Source organism: Manis javanica, chromosome 3 (genome assembly GCF_040802235.1).
Source record: "Manis javanica isolate MJ-LG chromosome 3, MJ_LKY, whole genome shotgun sequence".
Lineage (NCBI taxonomy): Eukaryota > Metazoa > Chordata > Mammalia > Pholidota > Manidae > Manis > Manis javanica.
In genome coordinates, this window is record NC_133158.1 from 52,343,151 (window position 1) to 52,362,185 (window position 19,035).

At 42.9% G+C, this 19,035-nt stretch overlaps 1 protein-coding gene across 7 annotated transcripts in view; it reads left to right on the forward strand.

The window, feature by feature from the left end:
* Positions 1 to 19,035, forward strand: part of TIAM1 (TIAM Rac1 associated GEF 1) — a 393,313-nt gene that overhangs the window by 71,364 nt on the left and 302,914 nt on the right. The gene's annotated exons all lie outside the window — the stretch shown is intronic.

A 19,035-nucleotide genomic window follows, 5' to 3' on the forward strand; every position in this document is an offset into this window, starting at 1 on the left:
ATGGATGCCTAGATCCATTCTCTACTTAGGGGTTACAAAAAGGTGATATATTCTCATTCTGTCATTTTTTTTTTTCTGCATTTACTAGCTGGAAAATTTCTGTGAAGAAGAACTTTTTATTTCAACCTTTTTTTTTACCTTGAGGTATAGTTTGTATATAAAAGGCAGAATAATGTCTTGATCTTTACTTCATTTACCAGAATAATGAATTGGTTCTGTATTTGCTTTCAAAGATGATCAGTGAGTTTTTAAAAAAGGATATTACAAACTCTTGGATTCTTAACACGTTTGACATTGGGGTAAGGATTTAGTAGAAATGGTAATAAAAACTTGCCTTTTTTAGATGTCTAAATTATGCTTAATAAATGCTTCTAGATGATAAAAGAAAGGAGGGAGAGAAGATCTGGAGTGAAAAAGGGAGAGACCAGAAATCTATGAGCTTAACTGAGTGCAGTTGGAAGTAGGACAAAAATAAAGATGCTAAAAATAAGAGACGGAAGACAAAAAAAAGGAACCACCTAAGATATTCCAGGGCAGATAATTGGAGAGAATTAATTTATTCACCAAATGCTCTTGACCACTTCATGCCTGTCTTGGTTCCAGGCACTGAGGATGACATTCCTGCCCTCATGGGGCCTACTGCAGTGAATGAGGGACCATGTAAAGGGCACAGCATGTCAGGTGGCCATCCGTGCTCTGGGGAGATGCAAATCAAGAAAGGGCAGGAGACCATCAAGGGGTGGGGTGCAGGGTAAGACTGTGATTTCCATAGGATGATCAGGGAGGATTTCCTTGGGGAGGCATTTGAGCAAAGACGGGAAGGAGGTGAGGGAGCAAGTCAGGTGCCCTTCTGGGAGAGAATGTTCCAGGCTGAGGGAAGAGAAGTGCAGAGGCCCTCAGTTTCAGATGTTTCCAGATGTGTCCAGCACGTCTGAGGAGCAGCAGGGCGGTGGTTGTAGCTGTTGCGGTGCACACGAGCAGGAGAGGACTAAGACGTGACTAGGGACGTGCTGTGCAAAGGGAAGCCTTGCAGGCCATCGTAAGGACTTTGGGGCCATTGGATGGACATGACCTCACTTATTTTCTACCATGAGAATATACTGTTAAGTGTGGAGGGGTGTCAAGGGCAGATTCAGTGAGACCAATCAGGAGGGAACTCTGGCTAGTGTGCTGGTGGTGGAACTGGAGCGAAGCAGCCACATTCTTGATGCTTTTGAAGGTAGAGCTGAGAGCATTTGTTGGTGGATGTGGTGTGAGGTATGAGAGAGGAGAAGGTGTGCAGGAGAGGGGGCGCCCCATGCGTTGGGGGTGAGCCGTGACGGTGGTGGACCTGGGCTGCTCCAGGCTCCCTGGGCCCTTCCTGGCCACTCAGCAGGTAGGAGGAGTTGAAGGCTGGTAGTGTGGGAAAGTTTGTCTACCAAGTTCTTCATTCTTGAGTGGTTTCTGAGTTGCTGGACGGGTTCATGCCCTGCAGGAGCGGTCACCTCTTTCCCCCTGGTGACCCCACAGCCCGCATCCCTAGCCTTGGCCTACTGCTGGCCACAAAATGGCCAGGGTTTGGAAGTCACTGCTGAACCTCAAATGGACGCTCAGTTCAGAAGATAAGCCCCATGGTAGAGTAAGAAATGGCTTCTGTGAGAAGGAAATACTTGTGTGTGGGAACAAAATTTGTTGAGGACTGAGTGTCACTACCTTGTGTATCTGGACTTGGATGAATACTCTTGGATTGATGGGCTCTGGCTTGTGTCTTGGTCGGTAGTTTCAGATCAGCCATGTGTCGTTGCCCATTTCTGTCATTTTCTTGTACAGGAGCGTCTTAAGTATGCTCTGCTTCACCTCTCCTAGCACCCTGAGGACTAGAACAGTCAGGCAAATTACAGCCAGTGGGCCGGTTTTTCTACATAACTTTGTCTTGGAACACAGCCATGCCTATTCATTACTGTTGTCTATGATGGCTTTCGTGCTGCAGAAGGGATGTAGGGTTGAGTAACTGCCTGAACAAAACCTGAAATTTTTACTATTTGGGCCTTTACAAAGAGAAAGCTTGCCGACCTTTGGGCTGGAAGATAAGCAGAGGGCGAAGAAAGCTATCAGCAGGTGGACCACACAGAGTATTTCTTGTCAGTCACTGAAGTGCTGCTCAGCTTTAGTATGTGTGAGTGAAATTCTGTGGCTTAAAATTATTAAAATAATTTTATTTTTCTTCATTCAGTCTTGTACATCTTAGATGACATTACTCTTACAACTGCAAGGAAATATAATTCAGCATGGGTCGGTTCACACTGAGGGAAGATTTTTTTACTAGGCAGATAGTTGAATACCAGAAATCCCAAAGTTCAGCATTTGAGTCCTTATTTGCTATACGGTCTTCCTTAGATAGCATTAAGCTTTCTCTTCTGTGAGAGGGTACATAGTAGGTGGTTTGTTTTGCCTTTGTGTGAACAACAATTCTCTCTATCCTTTCAGTGAATGTCTCACGTTAAGGATTTTCAAAATAATATAAACTTGCATTTTTTTCCCCTAAATGGGACTCAGCTAATTTCCTCTAAGTTATTCTTTTGTCTTTTGGCTATATCATGTGCTACATTATTATGGTTGGCTGTGGAATTCTTCATGAAAAAAAAATTGAAATAGATTTAAAATATAAAGGGCTTTTTTTTCTTAATTGCACCTTAATGTAATAAAAGCCAGAATATAATTATTAAAAATGATAGAAGAAAAGAATTAAAACGATAAAATTGCTCAGCAAAGATCCTGTTTCATAATGTATTCAGATATAATTGGTATTAAAATGTGTCATTAACATTATTTGTTTGCAGTGTGAAGCTTAAGTTTGGGCAGACAGGGGACCTCTTAGGACGCGGTGATGTCTGAATTAGTCCCTATGGCAGCACTTCTGAACCTGTAGATTGCAGGGTCTTGGTACCTGCCTTGCCAGTTTTGTTCCTGTGGCAGAGAAAGATGGTAATCAATGTTTGACCAGCCACCCACTACTGCTCCAGGTAGGTCAGGGAAGAGAGAAGAGGGCAGATGGCTGAGTTTGGACTGTGGATTTTGCTAGACTGCCAGGATATTTGCTGGAGTAGACCAGGTGGAGGACCTTTATCGTCCAGGTGTCAGGCGGGCCTGGGGCTTATGCTCCAGATAGGTTGACAAGCCTCCTTCACTCATTCCTCGCCCCTGTGCCTAACCTGGCCCCATGGATCTTCCTGCTGAGAGAGCCAGGAATGTTGAGCCCCAGGAAAAGCACCACCAGGAAAAAGAGGGGAAGGGAATGGATTCTCGGGCTTAGAACCCGAGTCTCAGTTTCCCTGTGGCATACCCTGGCTCCAACTGGCTCCTTGAGGATTGGGAGGCCAGAACACAGAAAAACGCAAAGGACTGGGAAAGAACATTCCAGGCCGATGGGAGCTTTAGTTAGAGATTCCTTTGGTTCAAGAGGTCTTGTCCGTGAGGCACCATGTCCAGGCTCCTCCGAGAGGTGCTAGTGGGCGCTCTTCCCGCCCCCTGGTGGAGGAAGTTAACCCTGTGTGACTGTAAAGAGGCTGACGGTCAGCCACACCAGAGCTTGTGTTTGAAAGTCGTGTGCGGGTGGAGAGGCAGTACTGCTCAGGCCACTTGTTTGAAAGAGCTGACTGCTGCTTGAAAATTTGGAGCCTCTTCTTTGGAAATAGCTTCTAGAGTCTGGGGCATAGTGTTTGGAATATCTTCATCAATGGCAAATCTTTCTCTTTTGGGTGGTTTTGATTTTTAGTAAAATTTTTAATGCAGTTGCCTCATTTGGTTTTCTACTTCCATTCTTGTCTGAATGATGTCCATTCTCCGCAGAGTGGTCAGCGGGATCGAAATAGCAATCAAGTCTCATTTTACTCCTCTGCTTGCATCTTTCAGTGGCTTCCTGCTATCTTGAATTTAGAAAGCAGACTTTTTGCGTGGCTGCAAGGCCTCCAGTGATTTGCACCCCACCCCTTCCTGCCTCATCTCATTTCTTCTGTAACTGGAACACAGCCAGCTTCAGGCCTTCCTCCTGCATGACGAGAATCCTCTTCCTCCAGCCCTGCATGGCCACCCTGTCATCCTGCAGGGCCCTGGTCAGATGTCGCCTCCCCATACAGGCCTCCCTGAGAATCGGTGTGAAGTAGTGGCCCCTCCACACACACACACACACACTCCCCAGCCCCCTCCTCACCTCCCGTTTTACTGCTGAAGTCTCAGCACAGTGCTGGGCCATCCAACTCTTCTTACTAACTCTGTGTTCATTGCCTGCCTCTCCCTTGCAGTGAAAATCTCAAGGTCACCAGTGGCCTGTTGCCTCAGTCAGAGGTGTGCTGGGGTGCTCGTTCAGAGACAAGTCTGCTGCAGGGTAAGCTCTTCAGCTGGACCGTGCTCATAACCGTTTCCCAGGGTGACTACACTGAGGGAATATTTCAGATTCAGAAGTAAGTGTCTGATCTATCTTGATAATCAAACCGAACCGAACCAAACCAAACCAGTTTCTTTAGCAAACCTCTGGTGTGGGAATGGCCTGCAGGGTGGAGGCTTATAACACAGGGTGTGTATCCGTGGGTTTAGACCTCGGCAGCCTTCTGCTGCAGCCCCTGGCACAGCACAGTAGACCCTTGAACAACGAGGGGTTCGTGGCAACCCCTGCCCAGTCACAAATCTGCATAAAGCTTTGACTTCCTACGAACCATCTACTAATAGCCTCCTGTTGACCAGAAGCCTTGCTGATAACATAAACAGCCAATTAACAAATATTTTGTATGCTATGTGTATTTATATTGTATTATTATGATAAAGTCAGCTAAAGAAAATGGTTTTTCAAATTGTTGCAAATCTCTCAAAATTTGTCCAGTATATTTATTGAAGAAAAGTCTACATAGAAGTGAACCTACGCAGGTCAAACCCACATTGTTTCAGGATCAACTGTACAGTTTCACTTGGGTAACAAGGAGATTTGCCTAGATCCTCAGAACTGCTGACACTTTGGGCTGAATCATTCTTTGTGGTGTAGGCTGTCCTGTGCACAGTAGTATGTGTGATAGCATCCTAGGCCTCTGCCCTTTAGATGCCAGAATACTGCCCCAATTATGACAACCAGTGTCTCCAGACATTGCCAGATGTCCCTGGGGAGAGAGGAGTAAAATTGCCCCTGTAGAAAACCACTGGTCTAGAAAAACCGGCATACCCAAGATTCTATCATTAACCTTTTATAACATCATCACTTATCTGTTGGTGTGGATCAAATTTGTGAGCATACAAGAGAGTGCTTTGAAACAATTGCATGTTATTCAAATTTGGGTTATGTTGATGACAGAAGTTTTCATTTTGTAATCCACGATTGTGGTCTGGTTTTTCTGTCATCACTGTTTCGAGTTTTCCCTTTGTCATTTATGAAATATTTACCCCCTCAAAAGAGGTGGCTGTTCTTTGCTAATGCATCATGTGAGTTTGATGGTTAAGATCAGTCTTGTCTGGAAGGAAATCTTGAAAGATCTTTGGTCCCTAAATGTCCAGTGTCAGCATCATCATCACCATCTTATTCATCCCCATTGTTCTGAAGATAAGGAAAGAAGGCCCAGCGAAGGGCCGTATTCTCCGAAGTTCTGGTTAAAAGCAGAGTGATGACTGTCTGGGTGTTTCTGGGAATTTCCTTGCACTTGTGTTTCCCGTGGGGACTGATGCTGTGATAAGCAGAGCTCTTGGGGGACACTCACCTCCCCACGAGAGCACGGCTGGAGCCTGAACATGAACTGTCCTAAGCTCACCAAGGATTTGCTGACAAAAGGTTTTTAAAAAGATGACCAGGAAGGAAATTAGACGAGTTGGAAAAGGGAGAGACCAAGGAGTACTTTCAACAGCAGACATTTAAGGGTGGAAAACAGTGCGAAGGAAATGCAGAGAGGAGGAAGGAGGGACTCCAGAGAGAGGGACCAAAGGACCCAGTCAACCACATGCAGCATGCAACGTGGGGGTGTTGTTTAGACCTTGATTTCAACAAACGAACTCTGCATGCGTGTGTGCATGTGTGCGTGTGTGTGTGTCCGAGAGAGAGAATATCAGAGACGTTTATAAACTAAATGTAGAGGAATTTTGATGGGGTTCTGTAAAATAGTATTGTGATTATGTTTAAAAAGAAGGTCCTTCTTTTTCAACAATGCACATTAAAGTATAGATGGCATAATATGATGCTTGAGATCTTCAAAACAATAATCCAGTGTGGGAGGGCTATAGTGAAACACGATTGAATAGGTGAGGTTGGATTATGGGTACCTGGGGATTATGTAATAAAAATTTCCATAGTAAAAAGTTTAAAAAGGAAAGCTAATCAACTTCAGTAAATTGTAAACTTTTTTTGCAATTAAAAAACATGTATAAATAAGGTATGGGAAATTTGTCAATTTTTCTATCTTAAGGAAAATTATCTTTAAGAAAATCTCCATTTTCTTACAGAAAATCTTCCAACCCCAGCAGGTGCTGCCCCAACTGCCCCGTTTTCCTGGCAAAGTCCCTTTGCCCTGGGCAAGCAGCAGATGTGGGAACAGGAGCTGGAGCAAGCCTGTCCTCACCAGGTGGGCAGGGAGGCTGCCTCTGTGTTCATGTGGCTATGGCTGCAGCTGCCCTTCCACCTGGTCTCGCCCACTCTGACCTGCATGGGGGCCCTGGGAGTAGTAGTGCTCCTGAGACAGAAACATGAGGACCTTCCTCCCCAATATCCCTCTGTCTCTTTCTGCATCCTCCCAGCAATGATCTGTGGACCAACTCTGCTGCTGCCCCGCCCCCCCCAGATATTTTATTACTTTTGATATCATCTAATACACAGTTTGTAAAAGCCATGCAGGGTAAAAATGAAAGTTTCTCTCCTTCTCTGCCTTCCCATCAATTTCATTGCTCTTTTCAGAAATAGCCATTTATAATAAAGTGATGAGTATCTTTTTGGGTCTTTTTTTTATTATTACCACCATGTCAGAGTATTTTTCTTTTTAATAATGCAAAATATATTTTTTAAGCTGTCACAGAAAGTTGGGAGCATAGTCCAAAACATTTTTTTTCAGCAGTCTAAAGAGTTGGAACTGCAGCTGGGGAAACTTTCTTCTCCCATCCCCAAATCCCCTCCCCTCCTTGGACTACCTAAGAGTAAGTTACTGGCTGGTGCTCTATACCCTGGAATTCTTAGTTCATGTTTTCCTGCAGCCACGACATTCTGCTCTATCATCACAACATAGTCATTGACATCAGGAAATTCACATTGACATATTACTACCTTCTAATCCTCAGACCCCAATCAAATTTCTCCTGTTGTTCCTGCAATGTCCTTAATAAACAGACAGGTCTAGTTCCAGATTATATATTGCATTTAGTTGTCATGTCCCTGAGCACCTATAATGAACTATACCTTGTTCTAAACCCTTGGCATTTATTGGCAAAAATATAGATACAGATCTTTCTTTGTGGAGCTAGCATTCTAGCAGGGGAGACAGAAATAAATAACAAATACTAAATCTTGTAGAATGGTAGAAGGGGCTAAATTCTATTATGTATTATATGGCACAAGGTAGTTTAAGAGTGTAATTTTAAATATGTTGGTCAAGACTGGCCTGAGAAGAAGGGGCTTTTGAGCAAACACTGGAAATAAGTGTGGATATTAAGAAAGAAAGAGCCCTGGGAAGAGATAATAAGAGCCAGTGCTCAGCCTTTGAGGAGGGAGCAACCTAGTGTGTTTGAGCAAGGAGGCCAGGGTGACTTAGGGGCCAGAAGAGAAGGGCTCAGTGGGGTAAGGTGGGCCAGGTCATTTGGTCTTTGTAGGCCAGTTACTCTTTTGGACTATTTCCATTTTAACCCATGGAAATTCCTTCCCTCTATTGCTGCTCTTTCATCTGATGACTTTCCCTAAGCCCCACATTTTCCTGGTATCTCTTGACATCCTCCCATTGAAGTTCTCTCTTATCTTGATGGGTGAGATTTTGGACTGTGATAGTGTTTTCCTCCTGGCCACATTCTGACACTTTTAATTTGCCCTGGCCCATCTTCTTTGCTCCTGATGGCTTCAACTTTTTCTTCTCTTTTCTAAGCACTTTCTGCATTTGAGAACTTAACCCAGCCCCTCTCCTCAGTAGTGTTGGCTCTGCAGCATATATTGTTCTACGCGCTAAACAGTTACTTATAATTTAATCACTAATAGCAACTTTGGGCACTAGGTACTATTGTTTTTTCCAATTTATCAGTGTAAGGAAACTGAGGTATGGAGAGAATATGTAACTTGTCCATGTTCACATAGCTAGGGAGTGCTGGGGCTCAACCCAGGCTGTTTGCTCCCAGCACGGGGGCCCTCATGCATTATGGGATGGACATATGTCCATACCTGACCTTTCTCTGAGCTGCAGCCCAGTCACTCCAGTTTCTAAGGGGTATGCAACAAATAGCCCCCAACTTAGAGTCTTAAAACAGTACCCATTTATGACCTCACAGTTCCATGAGTCAGGAGTCTGACACAGTTTAGTCGGTCTTACGGCTATGATGCAGGGGTTGGCCAGGCTGCATTCTTTCTGGTTGGCAGAATTAATTTCCTTGCAGTTGTGAGACTGAGGGCCCCGGATTCTTACTGGCTGTTAGCTGGAGGCTACCTACCCACACCTCCTACCACCTGGCCTGCCAGAGGCAGTTCACAACCAGGCAGTTTGCTTTTTAAAGGTCTTGTCTGCCAGGATAGAGTTGTATATAATGAAATGACATGCCATCACCTTTAAGGCATTCCATTGGTTAAAGTCGAGTTACAGGGCCTGTCTGCAGTTGAGGGGAGGGTGTTGTATAGAGCGAAGATCTAAAGGATGTGCCCTCCATATGATGGCTCACTGATCCGGGAAATTCAGCCTGAAACCCGAATGTGCCATCTTCCCTCTTGCAACATCCTGATATCTGTTAGCACTGTCACTAGTCTTCAGCTACCAGAGTTTTAGCCCAAATATTAGCGTTGACATAGACACACACACACACACACACACACACACACACACACACACACACACACACACATATTTAGTTTCCCTAGAGTCTGCTGTTAGCCTAATGATCCAGCCTTTCCCAAAGAGCAAGTTGCTTCACTCCTGCATTTCTGCCCTTTTGACCCAGGGCTTGTCTGTCCCTCCAGGAATGTCCTTGGCAACCCCACCCCCCCATTATTCCCCTGCATGTTCCCCCTACCTCTCCCAGGCCTCCTTGATGCTCCTTTCTGTGAACTCTGCTTATGCCTGGTGCTTTTCATTCTGGCTTCAGGTAGGAATCATCAAGGTCACTTGGATTGGCTTACTCACCCATGTATAGACTTGGCTAACCACCCTAAACACAGTATTTTTTAAATTATTATTAAGATAACATTGGATGAATTATCTGAATTAAATAATTCAAGAGAAAAATATGATATATTAAATCAAGCATGCTGTTTGGCAATCGGAGTGACCCCGTGCACCTCTCCCCTCGGCCGGCCCTCCTGCAGCTGGGCATCCCAGGTCTCAGCAGGCAGGATTGGCGGCTGGCAGGATTGGCGGCTGGCAGCAGAGCACCTTTGGCCTAGTTGACTGGCTGAGCCTGCTGCCTGAGGCCTGATTTATGCTCACCTCAGAGTTACAAACCAGTCTGTGGTTTAATACAGAAGACGAGGCCTGCCCTAGCATGTGGGGCTTCAGCCTTACCCATCTCAGGCAAACCTTTTCCTCTTGAATTCTGTTGGGCTTCTTAGTTTAATTGGCTTCTGAATGGATTAGGTGCTATTTCAGGATGTCTGAAGCCCACAGGACTGTTTTGATGGACTGTGTAGGAGGGACAAGCCACTGGGTGTCCAGCCCCCTCTGTGGGTCACTGCTGCTCTTTGTAGGGGTCTTTTGGGTGTCTGCTGTGCCCTGCACTTTCTGAAATTCAGGGAAGCAAGATACAGAGAGAAAATGCTGGTTCTGCCTTGAGGGAGGTCACCCCTGGGTGGGAAAAGGGCACCCAGGAGAAAGACCAGAGCTTCCTAGCAGCAGAGTTACAGGAAAACTGCCATGGCTATGCAGGACCTGTTTCTGCAGAAAGTCAAGGAAACTGGAAGCGTCTTGGACTTGCTTCTCTGGAATAGGAGGAAGGCCCTGTTGTTTATGACAGGGAAGTTGGGAGGGAGCCCTTTGAATGGAAATGATTTGAGGGATTTCAATTCCTTTGATGTAGAGTTGTCTTTTTTTTTATTGAAGTATTGTTGATATGCAATCTTATGTTGGTTTCAAATATACAACACAGTCCTTCAACAGTTACCCATATTATTAAATCCTCACCCCCTCTAGTGTGGTTATTGCTTATCAACATGGAAAGATGTTACAGAATCATTGACTGTATTGTCCATGTTATATGGTCCCTGTGACCAACTTACATTGTGATTGCAAATTATTGTGTCCCTTTACCCCCTTCACCCTTCCCCTGCAACTTGCCCCAACTTCTCCTTCATGGTAACCACTAGTTACTTCTCAGTGTCTATGAACCTACTGCTATTCAGCTCCTTCTGTTTTGTTTTGATTTTATATTCCACAAATAAGTGAAATCGTATGGTATTTGTCTCTCTCTGCCTGGTTTATTTCACTGAGCATAATACCCTCTTGGTCCTTCCATGTTGTTGTAAATGACAGGATTTCGTTTCTTCTTATGGCTGAATAATATTCCATTGTGTATATGTATCACATCTCCTTTATCCATTCATCTATTGATGGGCATTTAGGTTGCTTCCCTATCTCAGCTATTGCAAATAGTGCAGCAGTAAACATAGGGATGCATATATCTTTTTGAATCAGGGATTTTGTTTTCTTTGGGTAAATTCCTAGAAGTGGAATTACTGCATCAAATGGTATTTCTATTTTAAGGTTTTTCAGGAACGGCTATACTGCTTTAATGTGGAGTTGAATGCTGGGAAGGAGGGAATTGAGTCCTCCCTCTGTCGAATAACAAGCATTGGGGAAAGGGTGGTGGTGCTCCCCAGCGGCCAGGGAGTGCTGTTTTTTACAGCTACAGGAGCAATACCTCCTACCATTCCTTAGATTCTGTGGTGGGAAAGAGGCAAGGCTGGGAATATGGTTGCTGCCTGATAGCAGACTGGTTGCCCAAAGGAAGTCCTCAGGATCCCATGCACCTTCCTTCTCTTTCACAGCCTGCCAGACATTTGCTTTTCTGCCTTATCCAATTATCCAATTATACCTGGGTGTGAGCATTTTGGCTTAGTCTTGATCAGTTTGCAGGGAGCTTCCCTGATATTTTATGTGGTAGATTCCTCTGATGCCAAACCCAGTCCTTCCCAAAAAAGAAAAAGGAGTTGTGACAATTACCGGGAAGGTTTCTCTGTGGAAGTAGCTGGTATTTTTCTGAATGGAACTTGGTCGAGTAAACTAGTAGTTAATTGAAAAACAAAACAACAGCTACTATTTTAATTTATTTATTTTATTATTTTTATTTTGGTATCATTAATCTACAATTACATGAGGAACATTATGTTTACTAGACTCCCCCCATCACCAAGTCCCCTCCACATACCCCATTACAGTCACTGTCCATCAGCATAATAAGATGCTGTAGAATCACTATTTGTCTTCTCTGTGTTGTACAGCCCTCCCTGTGCCCCCTCCCCGCAACATTATACATGTTAATCATAATGCCCCTTTCTTTTCCCCCCCACCTTATCCCTCCCTTCCCACCCATCCTCCCCAGTCCCTTTCCCTTTGGTAACTGTTAGTCCATTCTTGGGTTCTGTAGTCTGCTGTTGTTTTGCTTCTTCAGTTTTTTCTTTGTTCTTATACTCCACAGATGAGTGAAATCATTTGATACTTGTCTTTCTCTGCCTGGCTTATTTCACTGAGCATAATACCCTCTAGTTCCATCCATGTTCTTGCAAATGGTAGGAATTGTTTTCTTCTTATGGCTGAATAATATTCCATTGTGTATATGTACCGCATCTTTATCCATTCATCTACTCATGGAAACTTAGGTTGCTTCTATTTCTTGGCAACTGTAAACAGTGCTGCAATAAACATAGGGGTGTATATGTCTTTTTCAAACTGGGCTGCTGCATTCTTAGGGTAAATTCCTAGGAGTGGAATTCCTGGGTCAAATGGTATTTCTATTTTTAGTTTTTTGAGGAACCTCCATACTGCTTCCCAGTGGTTGAACTAGTTTACATTCCCACCAGCAGTGTAGGAGGGTTCCCCTTTCTCCATAACCTTGCCAACATTTGTTGTTGTTTGTCTTTTGAATGGTGGCAATCCTTACTGGTGTGAGGTGATATCTCATTGTGGTTTTAATTTGCATTTCTCTGATGACTAGCGTTGTGGAACATCTTTTCATGTGTCTGTTGACCATCTGAATTTCTTCTTTGGAGAACTGTCAATTCAGCTCCTCTGCCCATTTTTTAATTGGATTATTTGCTTTTTGTTTGTTGAGGTGCATGAGCTGTTTATATATTTTGGATGTCAACCCTTTATTGGATCTGTTGTTTATGAATATATTCTCCCATACTGTAGGGTGCCTTTTTGTTCTGTTGGTGGTGTCCTTTGCTGTACAGAAGCTTTTCAGCTTAATATAGTCCCACTTGTTCATTTTTGCTTTTGTTTCCCTTGCCCAGGGAGATATGTTCATGAAGAAGTTGCTCATGTTTATGTTGAAGAGATTTTTGCCTATATTTTTTTCTAAGAGTTTTATGGTTTCATGACTTACATTCAGGTCTTTGATCCATTTCAAATCTACTTTTGTGTATGGGGTTAGACAGTGATCCAGTTTCATTCTCTTATATGTAGCTGTCCAGTTTTGCCAACACCAGCTGTTGAAGAGGCTCTCATTTCCCCATTGTATGTCCATGGCTCCTTTATTGTATATTAATTGACCATATATGTTTGGGTTAATATCTGGACTCTCTCTTCCGTTCCACTGGTCTGTGGGTCTGTTCTTGTGCCAGACAATCAAATTGTCTTCATTACTGTGGCTTTGTAGTAGAGCTTAAACGTGGGAAGTGAGATCCCCCCTGCTTTCTTTTTCCTTCTCAGAATTGCTTTGGCTATTCGGGGTCTTTTGTGGTTCCATATGAATTTTAAAACTGTTTGTTCCAGTTTGTTGAAGAATGCTGTTGATATTTTGATAGGGAGTGCATTGAATCTGTAGACTGCTTTAGGCAGGATGGCCACTTTGACAATATTAATTCTTCCTAGCCAAGAGCATGGGATGAATTTCCATTTGTTAGTGTTCTCTTTAATTTCTCTTAAGAATGTCTTGCAGTTTTTAGGGTATAGGTCTTTTACCTTCTTGGTTAGGTTTAATCCTAGGTATTTTATTCTTTTTGATGCAGTTGTGAATGCAGTTGTTTTCCTGATATCTCTTTCTGCTAGTTCATTGTTAGTGTAAATGAATGCAACAGATTTCTGTGTATTAAATTTGTATCCTGCAACTTTGCTGAATTCCGATATTGGTTCTCGTAGTTTTGGAGTGGAGTCTTCAGGGTTTTTTATGTACAATATCATGTCATCTGCAAATAGTGACAGTTTGACTTCTTTACCAATCTGGATTCCTTTTATTTTTTTGTGTTTGATTGTTGTGGCTAGGACCTCCAGTACTTTGTTGAATAACAGGGGGGAGAGTGGGCATTCCTCTCTTGTTCCCGATCTTAGGGGAAAAGCTTTCAGCTTCTCATTGTTAAGTATGATGTTGGCTGTGTGGGTTTATCAGATATGGCCTTTATTATGTTGAGGTACTTGCCCTCTGTTCCCATTTTGCTGAGAGTTTTTATCATGAATGGATGTTGAATTTTGTCAAATGCTTTTTCAGCATCTATGGAGATCACCATGTGGTTTTGTCCTTCTTTTTGTTGATGTGGTGGATGATGTTGATGAAGTTTCGAATGTTGTACCATCCTTCATCCCTGGGATGAATTCCACTTGATCATGGTGTATGATCCTCTTGATGTATTTTTGAATTCGGTTTGCTAATATTTTGTTGAGTATTTTTGCATCTATGTTCATCAGGGATATTGGTCTGTAGTTTTCTCTTTTGGTGGGGTCTTTGCCTGGTTTTGGTAGTAGAGTGATGCTGGCTTCATAGAATGAGTTTGGAAGTATTCCCTCCTCTTCTATTTGTTGGAAAACTTTAAGGAGAATGGGTATTATGTCTTCTCTAAATGTCTGATAAAATTCCACGGTAAATCCCTCTCGTCCGGGGGTTTTGTTCTTTGTTTATTTTTTTGATTATTGCTTCAATTTCATTGCTGGTAATTGGGCTGTTTAGATTTTGTGTTTCTTCCTTGGTGAGTCTTGGAAGATTGCATTTTTCTGGGAAGTTGTCCATTTCTCCTAGGTTTTCCAGCTTGTTAGCATATAGATTCTCAGTATTCTGTAAGAATTCTTTGTATTTCTGTGGGGTCTGTCATGGTTTTTCCTTTCCCATTTCTGATTATGTTGATGTGTGTAGATTCTCTTCTCTTAATAAGTCTGGCTAGGGGCTTCTCTATTTTGTTTATTTTCTCAAAGAACCAGCTCTTGGTTTCATTGGTTTTTTAAAATTGTTTTATTCTTCTCAATTTTGTTTATTTCTTCTCTGATCTTTATTATGTCCCTTCTTCTGCTGACTTTGGGCCTTATTTGTTCTTCTTTTTCCAGTTTTAATTATGGTGACTTTAGACTATTCATTTGGGATTGTTCTTCCTTCTTTAAGTATGCCTGGATTGCTATATACTTTCCTCTTAGAACTGCCTTCACTGCGTCTCACAGAAGTTGGGGTTTTGTGCTGTTGTTGTCATTTGTCTCCATATATTGCTTGATCTCTATTTTAATTTGGTCATTGATCCACTGATTACTTAGGAGCATGTTTTTAAGCCTCCATGTGTTTGTGAGCCTTTTTGTTTACTTTGTACAATTTATTTCTAGTTTTATATCTTTGGGGTCTGAGAAGTTGGTTGGTAGAATTTCAATCTTTTTGAATTTACTGAGGCTCTTTTTGTGGCCTAGTATGTGGTCTCTTCTGTAAAATGTTCCATGTACACTTGAGAGGAATGTGTATCCTGCTGCTTTTGGGTAGTTCTGTAGATGTCTGTTAGGTCCATCTGTTGTAGTGTGTTGTTGAGTGCCTCTGTGTCCTTACTCATTTTCTGTCTGGTGGATCTGTCCTTTGGAGTGAGTGGAGTGTTGAAGTCTCCTACAATGAATGTATTGCATTCTATTTCCTCCTTTAATTCTGTTAGTATTTGTTTCACATATGTTGGTGCTCCTGTGTTGGGTGCATATATATTTATAATGGTTATATCCTCTTGTTGGACTGACCCCTTTATCATTATGTAATGTCCTTCTTTATCTCTTGTTACTTTCTTTGTTTTTAAGTCTATTTTGTCTGATACAAGCACTGCAACTCCTACTTTTTTCTCTCTGTTAGTTGCATGAAATATCTTTTTCCATCCGTTGTCTTTTAGTCTGTGTATGTCTTTGGGTTTGAGGTGAGTCTCTTATAAGCAGGATATAGATGGGTCTTGCTTTTTTATCCATTCTATTACTCTGTGTCTTTTGATTGGTGCATTCAGTCCATTTACATTTAGGATGATTATTGAAAGATATGTACTTACTGCCATTGCAAGCTTTAGATTTGTGGTTACCAAAGGTTCAAGGGTAGCTTCTTTACTATCTAACTATCTAACTTAGCTCGCTTATTAAGCTGTTATAAACACAGTCTGATGATTCTTTATTTCTCTCCCTTCTTATTCCTCCTCTTCCATTCTTTATATTATATGTTAGGTGTTTTATTCTGTACTCTTTTGTGTTTCTTTTGACTGCTTTTCTGAATAGTTGATTTTATTTTTTGCCTTTAGTTAGTATCTGGTTGGTCTGCTTTCTTTGGTGTGATTTTATTTTCTCTGTTGACATCTATTTATCTTTAAGAGTGCTTCCATCTAGAGCAGTCCCTTTAAAATATCCTGTAGAGGTGGTTTGTGGGAGGCAAATTCCCTTAACTTTTGCTTGTCTGGGAGTTGTTTAATCGCTCCTTCATACTTAAATGATAATCATGCTGGATACAGTATTCTTGATTCAAGGCCCTTCTTTTTCATTGCATTAAATATGTCATGCCATTCTCTTCTGGCCTGTAAGGTTTCTGTTGAGATGTCTGATGAGAGCCTGATGGGTTTTCCTTTGTAGGTCACCTTTTTTCTCTCTGTGACTGCCTTTAATACTCTGTCCTTGTCTTTGATCTTTGCAATTTTAATTGTTATATGTCTTGGTGTTGTCCTCTTTGGGTCCCTTGTGTTGGGAGATCTGTGGGCTTCCATGGTCTGAGAGACTGTTTCCTCCCCTAGTTTGGGGAAGTTTTCAGCAATTATTTCTTCAAAGATATTTTCTATCCCTTTTTCTCTCTTCTTCTGGTACCCCTATAATGTGAATATTGTTCCATTTGTAATGGTCACACAGTTCTCTTAATATTCTTTCATTCCTGGAGATCCTTTTATTTCTCTCTGCCTCAGCTTCTCTGTATTCCTGTTGTCTGATTTCTATTCCATTAATGGTCTCTTGCACCTCATCCAGTCTGCTCTTAAGTCCTTCCAGAGATTGTTTTATTTCTCTATTCTCCCTCCTGACTTGATCACTTACCTCTTGCATGTTTCTCTGCAGCTCCATCAGCATGGTTATGACCTTTATTTTGAATTCTTTTTCAGGAAGATTGGTTATATCTATCTCCCCGGGCCCTCTCTCTGGGGTTGTCTGGGTAATTCTAGAGTGGACCAAATTCTTCTGTCTTTTCATGGTGAAAGTGGTAGTTGCAGGCAGATGGCACATGTATCAGCTGGGAGAACAATGTCCCTTTCTGCTTGCTTGTCGCCTTGCCGTTCTCCACTGTCTGTATCAATTACCTGCACACCGGGAGCAGCGTCTGGGTTAATTCCCTGAGCTGCCGTGGGTGGGGTAGCTCTTGGGGCAGTCCAGAGCCCTGCGGGGAGTGGCACGCATGCTGGGTGTGTTCTGTGAGAACGGTGCCCCTTCACACCTTGCCCTAGCTTCCTCTGCCTGCGCCTGGCAGTTGTGCGCTGGCAGTGGCCTCTGGGTCTGGCCTGGGTAGCTGCACCCTGGGAAGAGACTCTGGGCAGTTGCTGCAGGCAGGGCTGCTTTCTGGTGCTCAGCTGCTTTGGCCGAGCCGCGCTGGCCAGGGGGAACGAATGGCAGTGTGCTTATCACCGTGAGGGTCTTCAGGGCTGCATTGCCACCCCGGGGGCTTGGGTGCCCGTAGGTCCTGAGGATTCCCTGCATGATGGGCGGAGTGTGCCAGGACGATTCCATCCAGCTGTGAGGCCCCTGTCCCTTTAAGACTTTCAAAAAGCACTCACTTTTCTTTTGTCCCAGGGGAGCTGGCTGTGGGTGCCTGCTTGAAGATTTTACTTTTTCGTTTCCTTAATATACAGCCCAGAATGCAATGTGTGTCTGTGCTCCTGGTGCAGATTTACTAGGGCTGGTTATTTAGCAGTCCTGGGCTTCCATTCCCTCCCTGCTCCGACTCCTTTCCTCCCGCTGGTGAGCTGGGGTGGGAGGAGCACTTGGGTTCCTCCGTGCCGCGGCTTGTGTCTTACTTACCCCTTTTGTGAGATGCTGAATTCTCGCAAATTAGATGTAGCCTGGCTGTTGTGCTGTATACTCTGGTCTCTCTTTTTGGGATAGTTGTATTTGTTGCATTTTCAAAAATATATATGGTTTTGGAAGGAGATTTCCACTGCCCTACTCACACCATCATCTTGGCTCCTTCCCCTTATTTCGTTTTTTTGAGCCCCTGTTATGTGTGTGACATTAGACTAAGTCCTTAACATCCATGGCTTCATTGATTTAACAATTTGAGTCCGTAGATGCTGTTAGCCCATTTGTTGTGGCAAATGGGGAAACTGAGGCTGGGTTCAGCCACGTTCCTTGGTCACAGGGATCTTCAGGAGTGAGGCCAGGGGATTCATCTGGATAGAGCTGGACTCTCTGTCCTAAGAAACTCATGCCTGGAATTTGGGGATAAGGCAGCCTGTTTGTAGAGGTTGTTTTGCCTTCTGCAAGCTTCCACGGTGCTACAAAGGGAGTCCTGAGCAATAGGGAAGTTGTAGACCGAGGTCCGAAGCAGAGTTGGGAATAAACATTTGTAAAATGAGTCGGCCCCATGCTTTTGCTTCACAGCCTGGCACTTCTAACTTAGATTCTGGCCTGTCATATTGGCCAGTATAGATGTTTCAGGAGTGATCAGTATTTCTTTTTTTTTTTTTTTCCACAGAAAGATTTTATTATTATTATTATTATTATTTTTTTGAGAGGGCATCTCATATTTATTGATCAAATGGTTGTTAACAACAATAAAATTCTGTATAGGGGGGTCAGTGCTCAATGTACAATCATTAATCCATCTCAAGCCTAATTCTTGTCAGTCTCCAATCTTCTGAAGCATAATGAACAAGTTCTTACATGGTGAACGAATTCTTACATAGTGAATAAATTCTTACATGGTGAACAGTACAAGGGCATTCATCACAGAAACTTTCGGTTTTGATCACGCATTATGAACTATAAACAATGAGGTCAAATATGAATATTCGTTTGATTTTTATACTTGATTTATATGTGGATCCCACATTTCTCCCTTTATTATTATTATTATTTTTATTTTTAATAAAATGCTGAAGTGGTAGGTAGATGCAAGATAAAGGTAGAAAACAGTTTAGTGCTGTAAGAGGGCAAATGTAGATGATCAGGTGTGTGCCTATGGACTAAGTATTAATCCAAGCTAGACAAGGGCAGCAAAACATCCACGGATGCAGAAGATTTCTCTCAAAACAGGGGGGCTGAGGTTCTGAGCCTCACCTCTGTTGATCCCCAATTTCTCACCTGATGGCCCCCCTGCAACTGTGCCTGTCTTAGGTTGTTCCTCCCTTGAGGAATCTTACCCGTCTCTGGCTAACCAGTCATCTTCCAGGACCATACAGGGAAATGTAAAGTAGGTTAGTGAGAGAGAAGCCATATTGTTTGAAAAAGTTAGCTT